This window comes from Brachyhypopomus gauderio, unplaced genomic scaffold, assembly GCF_052324685.1.
Source record: "Brachyhypopomus gauderio isolate BG-103 unplaced genomic scaffold, BGAUD_0.2 sc172, whole genome shotgun sequence".
Taxonomy (NCBI): domain Eukaryota; kingdom Metazoa; phylum Chordata; class Actinopteri; order Gymnotiformes; family Hypopomidae; genus Brachyhypopomus; species Brachyhypopomus gauderio.
In genome coordinates this window covers 147790-159750 of record NW_027506993.1, presented here as the reverse complement: position 1 = coordinate 159750, position 11961 = coordinate 147790, and positions in this window count along the sequence as shown.

Sequence of the window (11961 nt, the reverse complement as noted above, 5' to 3'; positions counted from 1 at the left end):
AGTCAAATACCTGAAACCAAGTAATTTTTTTTTACCAGACAGCTAGTGTATCCAAAATCACATTCTGTGGACAGATGACAAACTCGGATTTGAAATATAAATTGTAGAGGCAACTGCGCATTGACATTGTACATTTTATCCTTGCCTCAAAAGACCTAAAGTTTACCCTATGTTCATGTCTTCTCTGCTAGCTCAACGTGTTGAGCCACATGCTCCCAATTAGAAGCGAAGTGCAGGAGCTACATGGGTTCAAATCCCACTTCCACCTTTTTTTCCCAGCAAGACATCTCTTAGTCAAATACCTGAAACCAAGTAATTTTTTTTTACCAGACAGCTAGTGTATCCGAAATCACATTCTGTGGACAGATGACAAACTCGGATTTGAAATATAAATTGTAGAGGCAACTGCGCATTGACATTGTACATTTTATCCTTGCCTCAAAAGACCTAAAGTTTACCTCACACTCATGTCTTCTCTGGTAGCTCAACGTGTTGAGCCACATGCTTCCAATTAGAAGCAAAGTTCAGGAGCTACATGGGTTCAAATCCCATTTCCACCTTTTTTTCCCAGCAAAATATCTCTTAGTCAAATACCTGAAACCAAGTAATTTTTTTTTACCAGACAGCTAGTGTATCCGAAATCACATTCTGTGGACAGATGACAAACTCGGATTTGAAATATAAATTGTAGAGGCAACTGCGCATTGACATTGTACATGTTATCCTTGCCTCAAAAGACCTAAAGTTTACCCTATGTTCATATCTTCTCAGGTAGCTCAACGTGTTGAGCCACATGCTCCCAATTAGAAGCTAAGTGCAGGAGCTACATGGGTTCAAATCCCACTTCCACCTTTTTTTCCCAGCAAGATATCTCTTAGTCAAATACCTGAAACCAAGTAATTTCTTTTTTACCAGACAGCTAGTGTATCCGAAATCACATTCTGTGGACAGATGACAAACTCGGATTTGAAATATAAATTGTAGAGGCAACTGCGCATTGACATTGTACATTTTATCCTTGCCTCAAAAGACCTAAAGTTTACCCTGTCTTCATGTCTTCTCTGGTAGCTCAACGTGTTGAGCCACATGCTCCCAATTAGAAGGGAAGTGCAGGAGCTACATGGGTTCAAATCCCACTTCCACCTTTTTTTCCCAGCAAGATATCTCTTAGTCAAATACCTGAAACCAAGTAATTTTTTTTTACCAGACAGCTAGTGTATCCAAAATCACATTCTGTGGACAGATGACAAACTCGGATTTGAAATATAAATTGTAGAGGCAACTGCGCATTGACATTGTACATTTTATCCTTGCCTCAAAAGACCTAAAGTTTACCTCACACTCATGTCTTCTCTGGTAGCTCAACGTGTTGAGCCACATGCTTCCAATTAGAAGCAAAGTTCAGGAGCTACATGGGTTCAAATCCCACTTCCACCTTTTTTTCCCAGCAAAATATCTCTTAGTCAAATACCTGAAACCAAGTAATTTTTTTTTACCAGACAGCTAGTGTATCCGAAATCACATTCTGTGGACAGATGACAAACTCGGATTTGAAATATAAATTGTAGAGGCAACTGCGCATTGACATTGTACATTTTATCCTTGCCTCAAAAGACCTAAAGTTTACCCTATGTTCATATCTTCTCAGGTAGCTCAACGTGTTGAGCCACATGCTCCCAATTAGAAGCTAAGTGCAGGAGCTACATGGGTTCAAATCCCACTTCCACCTTTTTTTCCCAGCAAGATATCTCTTAGTCAAATACCTGAAACCAAGTAATTTCTTTTTTACCAGACAGCTAGTGTATCCGAAATCACATTCTGTGGACAGATGACAAACTCGGATTTGAAATATAAATTGTAGAGGCAACTGCGCATTGACATTGTACATTTTATCCTTGCCTCAAAAGACCTAAAGTTTACCCTGTCTTCATGTCTTCTCTGGTAGCTCAACGTGTTGAGCCACATGCTCCCAATTAGAAGCGAAGTGCAGGAGCTACATGGGTTCAAATCCCACTTCCACCTTTTTTTCCCAGCAAGATATCTCTTAGTCAAATACCTGAAACCAAGTAATTTTTTTTTACCAGACAGCTAGTGTATCCGAAATCACATTCTGTGGACAGATGACAAACTCGGATTTGAAATATAAATTGTAGAGGCAACTGCGCATTGACATTGTACATTTTATCCTTGCCTCAAAAGACCTAAAGTTTACCCTATGTTCATATCTTCTCAGGTAGCTCAACGTGTTGAGCCACATGCTCCCAATTAGAAGCTAAGTGCAGGAGCTACATGGGTTCAAATCCCACTTCCACCTTTTTTTCCCAGCAAGATATCTCTTAGTCAAATACCTGAAACCAAGTAATTTCTTTTTTACCAGACAGCTAGTGTATCCGAAATCACATTCTGTGGACAGATGACAAACTCGGATTTGAAATATAAATTGTAGAGGCAACTGCGCATTGACATTGTACATTTTATCCTTGCCTCAAAAGACCTAAAGTTTACCCTGTCTTCATGTCTTCTCTGGTAGCTCAACGTGTTGAGCCACATGCTCCCAATTAGAAGGGAAGTGCAGGAGCTACATGGGTTCAAATCCCACTTCCACCTTTTTTTCCCAGCAAGATATCTCTTAGTCAAATACCTGAAACCAAGTAATTTTTTTTTACCAGACAGCTAGTGTATCCAAAATCACATTCTGTGGACAGATGACAAACTCGGATTTGAAATATAAATTGTAGAGGCAACTGCGCATTGACATTGTACATTTTATCCTTGCCTCAAAAGACCTAAAGTTTACCTCACACTCATGTCTTCTCTGGTAGCTCAACGTGTTGAGCCACATGCTTCCAATTAGAAGCAAAGTTCAGGAGCTACATGGGTTCAAATCCCACTTCCACCTTTTTTTCCCAGCAAAATATCTCTTAGTCAAATACCTGAAACCAAGTAATTTTTTTTTACCAGACAGCTAGTGTATCCGAAATCACATTCTGTGGACAGATGACAAACTCGGATTTGAAATATAAATTGTAGAGGCAACTGCGCATTGACATTGTACATTTTATCCTTGCCTCAAAAGACCTAAAGTTTACCCTATGTTCATATCTTCTCAGGTAGCTCAACGTGTTGAGCCACATGCTCCCAATTAGAAGCTAAGTGCAGGAGCTACATGGGTTCAAATCCCACTTCCACCTTTTTTTCCCAGCAAGATATCTCTTAGTCAAATACCTGAAACCAAGTAATTTCTTTTTTACCAGACAGCTAGTGTATCCGAAATCACATTCTGTGGACAGATGACAAACTCGGATTTGAAATATAAATTGTAGAGGCAACTGCGCATTGACATTGTACATTTTATCCTTGCCTCAAAAGACCTAAAGTTTACCCTGTCTTCATGTCTTCTCTGGTAGCTCAACGTGTTGAGCCACATGCTCCCAATTAGAAGGGAAGTGCAGGAGCTACATGGGTTCAAATCCCACTTCCACCTTTTTTTCCCAGCAAGATATCTCTTAGTCAAATACCTGAAACCAAGTAATTTTTTTTTACCAGACAGCTAGTGTATCCAAAATCACATTCTGTGGACAGATGACAAACTCGGATTTGAAATATAAATTGTAGAGGCAACTGCGCATTGACATTGTACATTTTATCCTTGCCTCAAAAGACCTAAAGTTTACCCTATGTTCATATCTTCTCAGGTAGCTCAACGTGTTGAGCCACATTTTCCCAATTAGAAGCGAAGTGCAGGAGCTACATGGGTTCAAATCCCACTTCCACCTTTTTTCCCAGCAAGATATCTCTTAGTCAAATACCTGAAACCAAGTAATTTTTTTTTACCAGACAGCTAGTGTATCCGAAATCACATTCTGTGGACAGATGACAAACTCGGATTTGAAATATAAATTGTAGAGGCAACTGCGCATTGACATTGTACATTTTATCCTTGCCTCAAAAGACCTAAAGTTTGCCCTATGTTCATATCTTCTCAGGTAGCTCAACGTGTTGAGCCACATGCTCCCAATTAGAAGCGAAGTGCAGGAGCTACATGGGTTCAAATCCCACTTCCACCTTTTTTTCCCAGCAAGATATCTCTTAGTCAAATACCTGAAACCAAGTAATTTTTTTTTACCAGACAGCTAGTGTATCCGAAATCACATTCTGTGGACAGATGACAAACTCGGATTTGAAATATAAATTGTAGAGGCAACTGCGCATTGACATTGTACATTTTATCCTTGCCTCAAAAGACCTAAAGTTTACCTCACACTCATGTCTTCTCTGGTAGCTCAATGTGTTGAGCCACATGCTTCCAATTAGAAGCAAAGTTCAGGAGCTACATGGGTTCAAATCCCACTTCCACCTTTTTTTCCCAGCAAAATATCTCTTAGTCAAATACCTGAAACCAAGTAATTTTTTTTTACCAGACAGCTAGTGTATCCGAAATCACATTCTGTGGACAGATGACAAACTCGGATTTGAAATATAAATTGTAGAGGCAACTGCGCATTGACATTGTACATTTTATCCTTGCCTCAAAAGACCTAAAGTTTACCCTATGTTCATATCTTCTCAGGTAGCTCAACGTGTTGAGCCACATGCTCCCAATTAGAAGCGAAGTGCAGGAGCTACATGGGTTCAAATCCCACTTCCACCTTTTTTTCCCAGCAAGATATCTCTTAGTCAAATACCTGAAACCAAGTAATTTTTTTTTACCAGACAGCTAGTGTATCCAAAATCACATTCTGTGGACAGATGACAAACTCGGATTTGAAATATAAATTGTAGAGGCAACTGCGCATTGACATTGTACATTTTATCCTTGCCTCAAAAGACCTAAAGTTTACCCTATGCTCATGTCTTCTCTGGTAGCTCCACATGTTGAGCCACATGCTCCCAATTAGAAGCGAAGTGCAGGAGCTACATGGGTTCAAATCCCACTTCCACCTTTTTTTCCCAGCAAGATATCTCTTAGTCAAATACCTGAAACCAAGTAATTTTTTTTTACCAGACAGCTAGTGTATCCGAAATCACATTCTGTGGACAGATGACAAACTCGGATTTGAAATATAAATTGTAGAGGCAACTGCGCATTGACATTGTACATTTTATCCTTGCCTCAAAAGACCTAAAGTTTACCTCACACTCATGTCTTCTCTGGTAGCTCAACGTGTTGAGCCACATGCTTCCAATTAGAAGCAAAGTTCAGGAGCTACATGGGTTCAAATCCCACTTCCACCTTTTTTTCCCAGCAAAATATCTCTTAGTCAAATACCTGAAACCAAGTAATTTTTTTTTACCAGACAGCTAGTGTATCTGAAATCACATTCTGTGGACAGATGACAAACTCGGATTTGAAATATAAATTGTAGAGGCAACTGCGCATTGACATTGTACATTTTATCCTTGCCTCAAAAGACCTAAAGTTTACCCTATGTTCATATCTTCTCAGGTAGCTCAACGTGTTGAGCCACATGCTCCCAATTAGAAGCGAAGTGCAGGAGCTACATGGGTTCAAATCCCACTTCCACCTTTTTTTCCCAGCAAGACATCTCTTAGTCAAATACCTGAAACCAAGTAATTTTTTTTTACCAGACAGCTAGTGTATCCGAAATCACATTCTGTGGACAGATGACAAACTCGGATTTGAAATATAAATTGTAGAGGCAACTGCGCATTGACATTGTACATTTTATCCTTGCCTCAAAAGACCTAAAGTTTACCCTATGTTCATGTCTTCTCTGGTAGCTCAATGTGTTGAGCCACATGCTCCCAATTAGAAGGGAAGTGCAGGAGCTACATGGGTTCAAATCCCACTTCCACCTTTTTTTCCCAGCAAGATATCTCTTAGTCAAATACCTGAAACCAAGTAATTTTTTTTTACCAGACAGCTAGTGTATCCGAAATCACATTCTGTGGACAGACGACAAACTCGGATTTGAAATATAAATTGTAGAGGCAACTGCGCATTGACATTGTACATTTTATCCTTGCCTCAAAAGACCTAAAGTTTACCCTATGTTCATGTCTTCTCTGGTAGCTCAACGTGTTGAGCCACATGCTCCCAATAAGAAGGGAAGTGCAGGAGCTACATGGGTTCAAATCCCACTTACACCTTTTTTTCCCAGCAAGATATCTCTTAGTCAAATACCTGAAAGCAAGTAATTTTTTTTTACCAGACAGCTAGTGAATCCGAAATCACATTCTGTGGACAGATGACAAACTCGGATTTGAAATATAAATTGTAGAGGCAACTGCGCATTGACATTGTACATTTTATCCTTGCCTCAAAAGACCTAAAGTTTACCTCACACTCATGTCTTCTCTGGTAGCTCAACGTGTTGAGCCACATGCTTCCAATTAGAAGCAAAGTTCAGGAGCTACATGGGTTCAAATCCCACTTCCACCTTTTTTTCCCAGCAAAATATCTCTTAGTCAAATACCTGAAACCAAGTAATTTCTTTTTTACCAGACAGCTAGTGTATCCGAAATCACATTCTGTGGACAGATGACAAACTCGGATTTGAAATATAAATTGTAGAGGCAACTGCGCATTGACATTGTACATTTTATCCTTGCCTCAAAAGACCTAAAGTTTACCCTGTCTTCATGTCTTCTCTGGTAGCTCAACGTGTTGAGCCACATGCTCCCAATTAGAAGGGAAGTGCAGGAGCTACATGGTTCAAATCCCACTTCCACCTTTTTTTCCCAGCAAGATATCTCTTAGTCAAATACCTGAAACCAAGTAATTTTTTTTTACCAGACAGCTAGTGTATCCGAAATCACATTCTGTGGACAGATGACAAACTCGGATTTGAAATATAAATTGTAGAGGCAACTGCGCATTGACATTGTACATTTTATCCTTGCCTCAAAAGACCTAAAGTTTACCCTATGTTCATGTCTTCTCTGGTAGCTCAACGTGTTGAGCCACATGCTCCCAATTAGAAGGGAAGTGCAGGAGCTACATGGGTTCATATCCCACTTCCACCTTTTTTTCCCAGCAAGATATCTCTTAGTCAAATACCTGAAACCAAGTAATTTTTTTTTACCAGACAGCTAGTGTATCCGAAATCACATTCTGTGGACAGATGACAAACTCGGATTTGAAATATAAAGTGTAGAGGCAACTGCGCATTGACATTGTACATTTTATCCTAGCCTCAAAAGACCTAAAGTTTACCCTATGTTCATATCTTCTCAGGTAGCTCAGTGTGTTGACCCACATGCTCCCAATTAGAAGCGAAGTGCAGGAGCTACATGGGTTCAAATCCCACTTCCACCTTTTTTTCCCAGCAAGATGTCTCTTAGTCAAATACCTGAAACCAAGTAATTTTTTTTACCAGACAGCTAGTGTATCCGAAATCACATTCTGTGGACAGATGACAAACTCGGATTTGAAATATAAATTGTAGAGGCAACTGCGCATTGACATTGTACATTTTATCCTTGCCTCAAAAGACCTAAAGTTTACCTCACACTCATGTCTTCTCTGGTAGCTCAACGTGTTGAGCCACATGCTTCCAATTAGAAGCAAAGTTCAGGAGCTACATGGGTTCAAATCCCACTTCCACCTTTTTTTCCCAGCAAAATATCTCTTAGTCAAATACCTGAAACCAAGTAATTTCTTTTTTACCAGACAGCTAGTGTATCCGAAATCACATTCTGTGGACAGATGACAAACTCGGATTTGAAATATAAATTGTAGAGGCAACTGCGCATTGACATTGTACATTTTATCCTTGCCTCAAAAGACCTAAAGTTTACCCTGTCTTCATGTCTTCTCTGGTAGCTCAACGTGTTGAGCCACATGCTCCCAATTAGAAGCGAAGTGCAGGAGCTACATGGGTTCAAATCCCACTTCCACTTTTTTTTCCCAGCAAGATATTTCTTAGTCAAATACCTGAAACCAAGTAATTTTTTTTTACCAGACAGCTAGTGTATCCAAAATCACATTCTGTGGACAGATGACAAACTCGGATTTGAAATATAAATTGTAGAGGCAACTGCGCATTGACATTGTACATTTTATCCTTGCCTCAAAAGACCTAAAGTTTACCCTATGCTCATGTCTTCTCTGGTAGCTCCACATGTTGAGCCACATGCTCCCAATTAGAAGCGAAGTGCAGGAGCTACATGGGTTCAAATCCCACTTCCACCTTTTTTTCCCAGCAAGATATCTCTTAGTCAAATACCTGAAACCAAGTAATTTTTTTTTACCAGACAGCTAGTGTATCCGAAATCACATTCTGTGGACAGATGACAAACTCGGATTTGAAATATAAATTGTAGAGGCAACTGCGCATTGACATTGTACATTTTATCCTTGCCTCAAAAGACCTAAAGTTTACCTCACACTCATGTCTTCTCTGGTAGCTCAACGTGTTGAGCCACATGCTTCCAATTAGAAGCAAAGTTCAGGAGCTACATGGGTTCAAATCCCACTTCCACCTTTTTTTCCCAGCAAAATATCTCTTAGTCAAATACCTGAAACCAAGTAATTTCTTTTTTACCAGACAGCTAGTGTATCCGAAATCACATTCTGTGGACAGATGACAAACTCGGATTTGAAATATAAATTGTAGAGGCAACTGCGCATTGACATTGTACATTTTATCCTTGCCTCAAAAGACCTAAAGTTTACCCTGTCTTCATGTCTTCTCTGGTAGCTCAACGTGTTGAGCCACATGCTCCCAATTAGAAGCGAAGTGCAGGAGCTACATGGGTTCAAATCCCACTTCCACTTTTTTTTCCCAGCAAGATATTTCTTAGTCAAATACCTGAAACCAAGTAATTTTTTTTTACCAGACAGCTAGTGTATCCAAAATCACATTCTGTGGACAGATGACAAACTCGGATTTGAAATATAAATTGTAGAGGCAACTGCGCATTGACATTGTACATTTTATCCTTGCCTCAAAAGACCTAAAGTTTACCCTATGCTCATGTCTTCTCTGGTAGCTCCACATGTTGAGCCACATGCTCCCAATTAGAAGCGAAGTGCAGGAGCTACATGGGTTCAAATCCCACTTCCACCTTTTTTTCCCAGCAAGATATCTCTTAGTCAAATACCTGAAACCAAGTAATTTTTTTTTACCAGACAGCTAGTGTATCCGAAATCACATTCTGTGGACAGATGACAAACTCGGATTTGAAATATAAATTGTAGAGGCAACTGCGCATTGACATTGTACATTTTATCCTTGCCTCAAAAGACCTAAAGTTTACCTCACACTCATGTCTTCTCTGGTAGCTCAACGTGTTGAGCCACATGCTTCCAATTAGAAGCAAAGTTCAGGAGCTACATGGGTTCAAATCCCACTTCCACCTTTTTTTCCCAGCAAAATATCTCTTAGTCAAATACCTGAAACCAAGTAATTTTTTTTTACCAGACAGCTAGTGTATCCGAAATCACATTCTGTGGACAGATGACAAACTCGGATTTGAAATATAAATTGTAGAGGCAACTGCGCATTGACATTGTACATTTTATCCTTGCCTCAAAAGACCTAAAGTTTACCCTATGTTCATATCTTCTCAGGTAGCTCAACGTGTTGAGCCACATGCTCCCAATTAGAAGCTAAGTGCAGGAGCTACATGGGTTCAAATCCCACTTCCACCTTTTTTTCCCAGCAAGATATCTCTTAGTCAAATACCTGAAACCAAGTAATTTCTTTTTTACCAGACAGCTAGTGTATCCGAAATCACATTCTGTGGACAGATGACAAACTCGGATTTGAAATATAAATTGTAGAGGCAACTGCGCATTGACATTGTACATTTTATCCTTGCCTCAAAAGACCTAAAGTTTACCCTGTCTTCATGTCTTCTCTGGTAGCTCAACGTGTTGAGCCACATGCTCCCAATTAGAAGGGAAGTGCAGGAGCTACATGGGTTCAAATCCCACTTCCACCTTTTTTTCCCAGCAAGATATCTCTTAGTCAAATACCTGAAACCAAGTAATTTTTTTTTACCAGACAGCTAGTGTATCCAAAATCACATTCTGTGGACAGATGACAAACTCGGATTTGAAATATAAATTGTAGAGGCAACTGCGCATTGACATTGTACATTTTATCCTTGCCTCAAAAGACCTAAAGTTTACCCTATGTTCATATCTTCTCAGGTAGCTCAACGTGTTGAGCCACATTTTCCCAATTAGAAGCGAAGTGCAGGAGCTACATGGGTTCAAATCCCACTTCCACCTTTTTTCCCAGCAAGATATCTCTTAGTCAAATACCTGAAACCAAGTAATTTTTTTTTACCAGACAGCTAGTGTATCCGAAATCACATTCTGTGGACAGATGACAAACTCGGATTTGAAATATAAATTGTAGAGGCAACTGCGCATTGACATTGTACATTTTATCCTTGCCTCAAAAGACCTAAAGTTTACCCTATGTTCATATCTTCTCAGGTAGCTCAACGTGTTGAGCCACATGCTCCCAATTAGAAGCGAAGTGCAGGAGCTACATGGGTTCAAATCCCACTTCCACTTTTTTTTCCCAGCAAGATATCTCTTAGTCAAATACCTGAAACCAAGTAATTTTTTTTTACCAGACAGCTAGTGTATCCGAAATCACATTCTGTGGACAGATGACAAACTCGGATTTGAAATATAAATTGTAGAGGCAACTGCGCATTGACATTGTACATTTTATCCTTGCCTCAAAAGACCTAAAGTTTACCTCACACTCATGTCTTCTCTGGTAGCTCAATGTGTTGAGCCACATGCTTCCAATTAGAAGCAAAGTTCAGGAGCTACATGGGTTCAAATCCCACTTCCACCTTTTTTTCCCAGCAAAATATCTCTTAGTCAAATACCTGAAACCAAGTAATTTTTTTTTACCAGACAGCTAGTGTATCCGAAATCACATTCTGTGGACAGATGACAAACTCGGATTTGAAATATAAATTGTAGAGGCAACTGCGCATTGACATTGTACATTTTATCCTTGCCTCAAAAGACCTAAAGTTTACCCTATGTTCATATCTTCTCAGGTAGCTCAACGTGTTGAGCCACATGCTCCCAATTAGAAGCGAAGTGCAGGAGCTACATGGGTTCAAATCCCACTTCCACCTTTTTTTCCCAGCAAGATATCTCTTAGTCAAATACCTGAAACCAAGTAATTTTTTTTTACCAGACAGCTAGTGTATCCAAAATCACATTCTGTGGACAGATGACAAACTCGGATTTGAAATATAAATTGTAGAGGCAACTGCGCATTGACATTGTACATTTTATCCTTGCCTCAAAAGACCTAAAGTTTACCCTATGCTCATGTCTTCTCTGGTAGCTCCACATGTTGAGCCACATGCTCCCAATTAGAAGCGAAGTGCAGGAGCTACATGGGTTCAAGTCCCACTTCCACCTTTTTTTCCCAGCAAGATATCTCTTAGTCAAATACCTGAAACCAAGTAATTTTTTTTTACCAGACAGCTAGTGTATCCGAAATCACATTCTGTGGACAGATGACAAACTCGGATTTGAAATATAAATTGTAGAGGCAACTGCGCATTGACATTGTACATTTTATCCTTGCCTCAAAAGACCTAAAGTTTACCTCACACTCATGTCTTCTCTGGTAGCTCAATGTGTTGAGCCACATGCTTCCAATTAGAAGCAAAGTTCAGGAGCTACATGGGTTCAAATCCCACTTCCACCTTTTTTTCCCAGCAAAATATCTCTTAGTCAAATACCTGAAACCAAGTAATTTTTTTTTACCAGACAGCTAGTGTATCCGAAATCACATTCTGTGGACAGATGACAAACTCGGATTTGAAATATAAATTGTAGAGGCAACTGCGCATTGACATTGTACATTTTATCCTTGCCTCAAAAGACCTAAAGTTTACCCTATGTTCATATCTTCTCAGGTAGCTCAACGTGTTGAGCCACATGCTCCCAATTAGAAGCGAAGTGCAGGAGCTACATGGGTTCAAATCCCACTTCCACCTTTTTTTCCC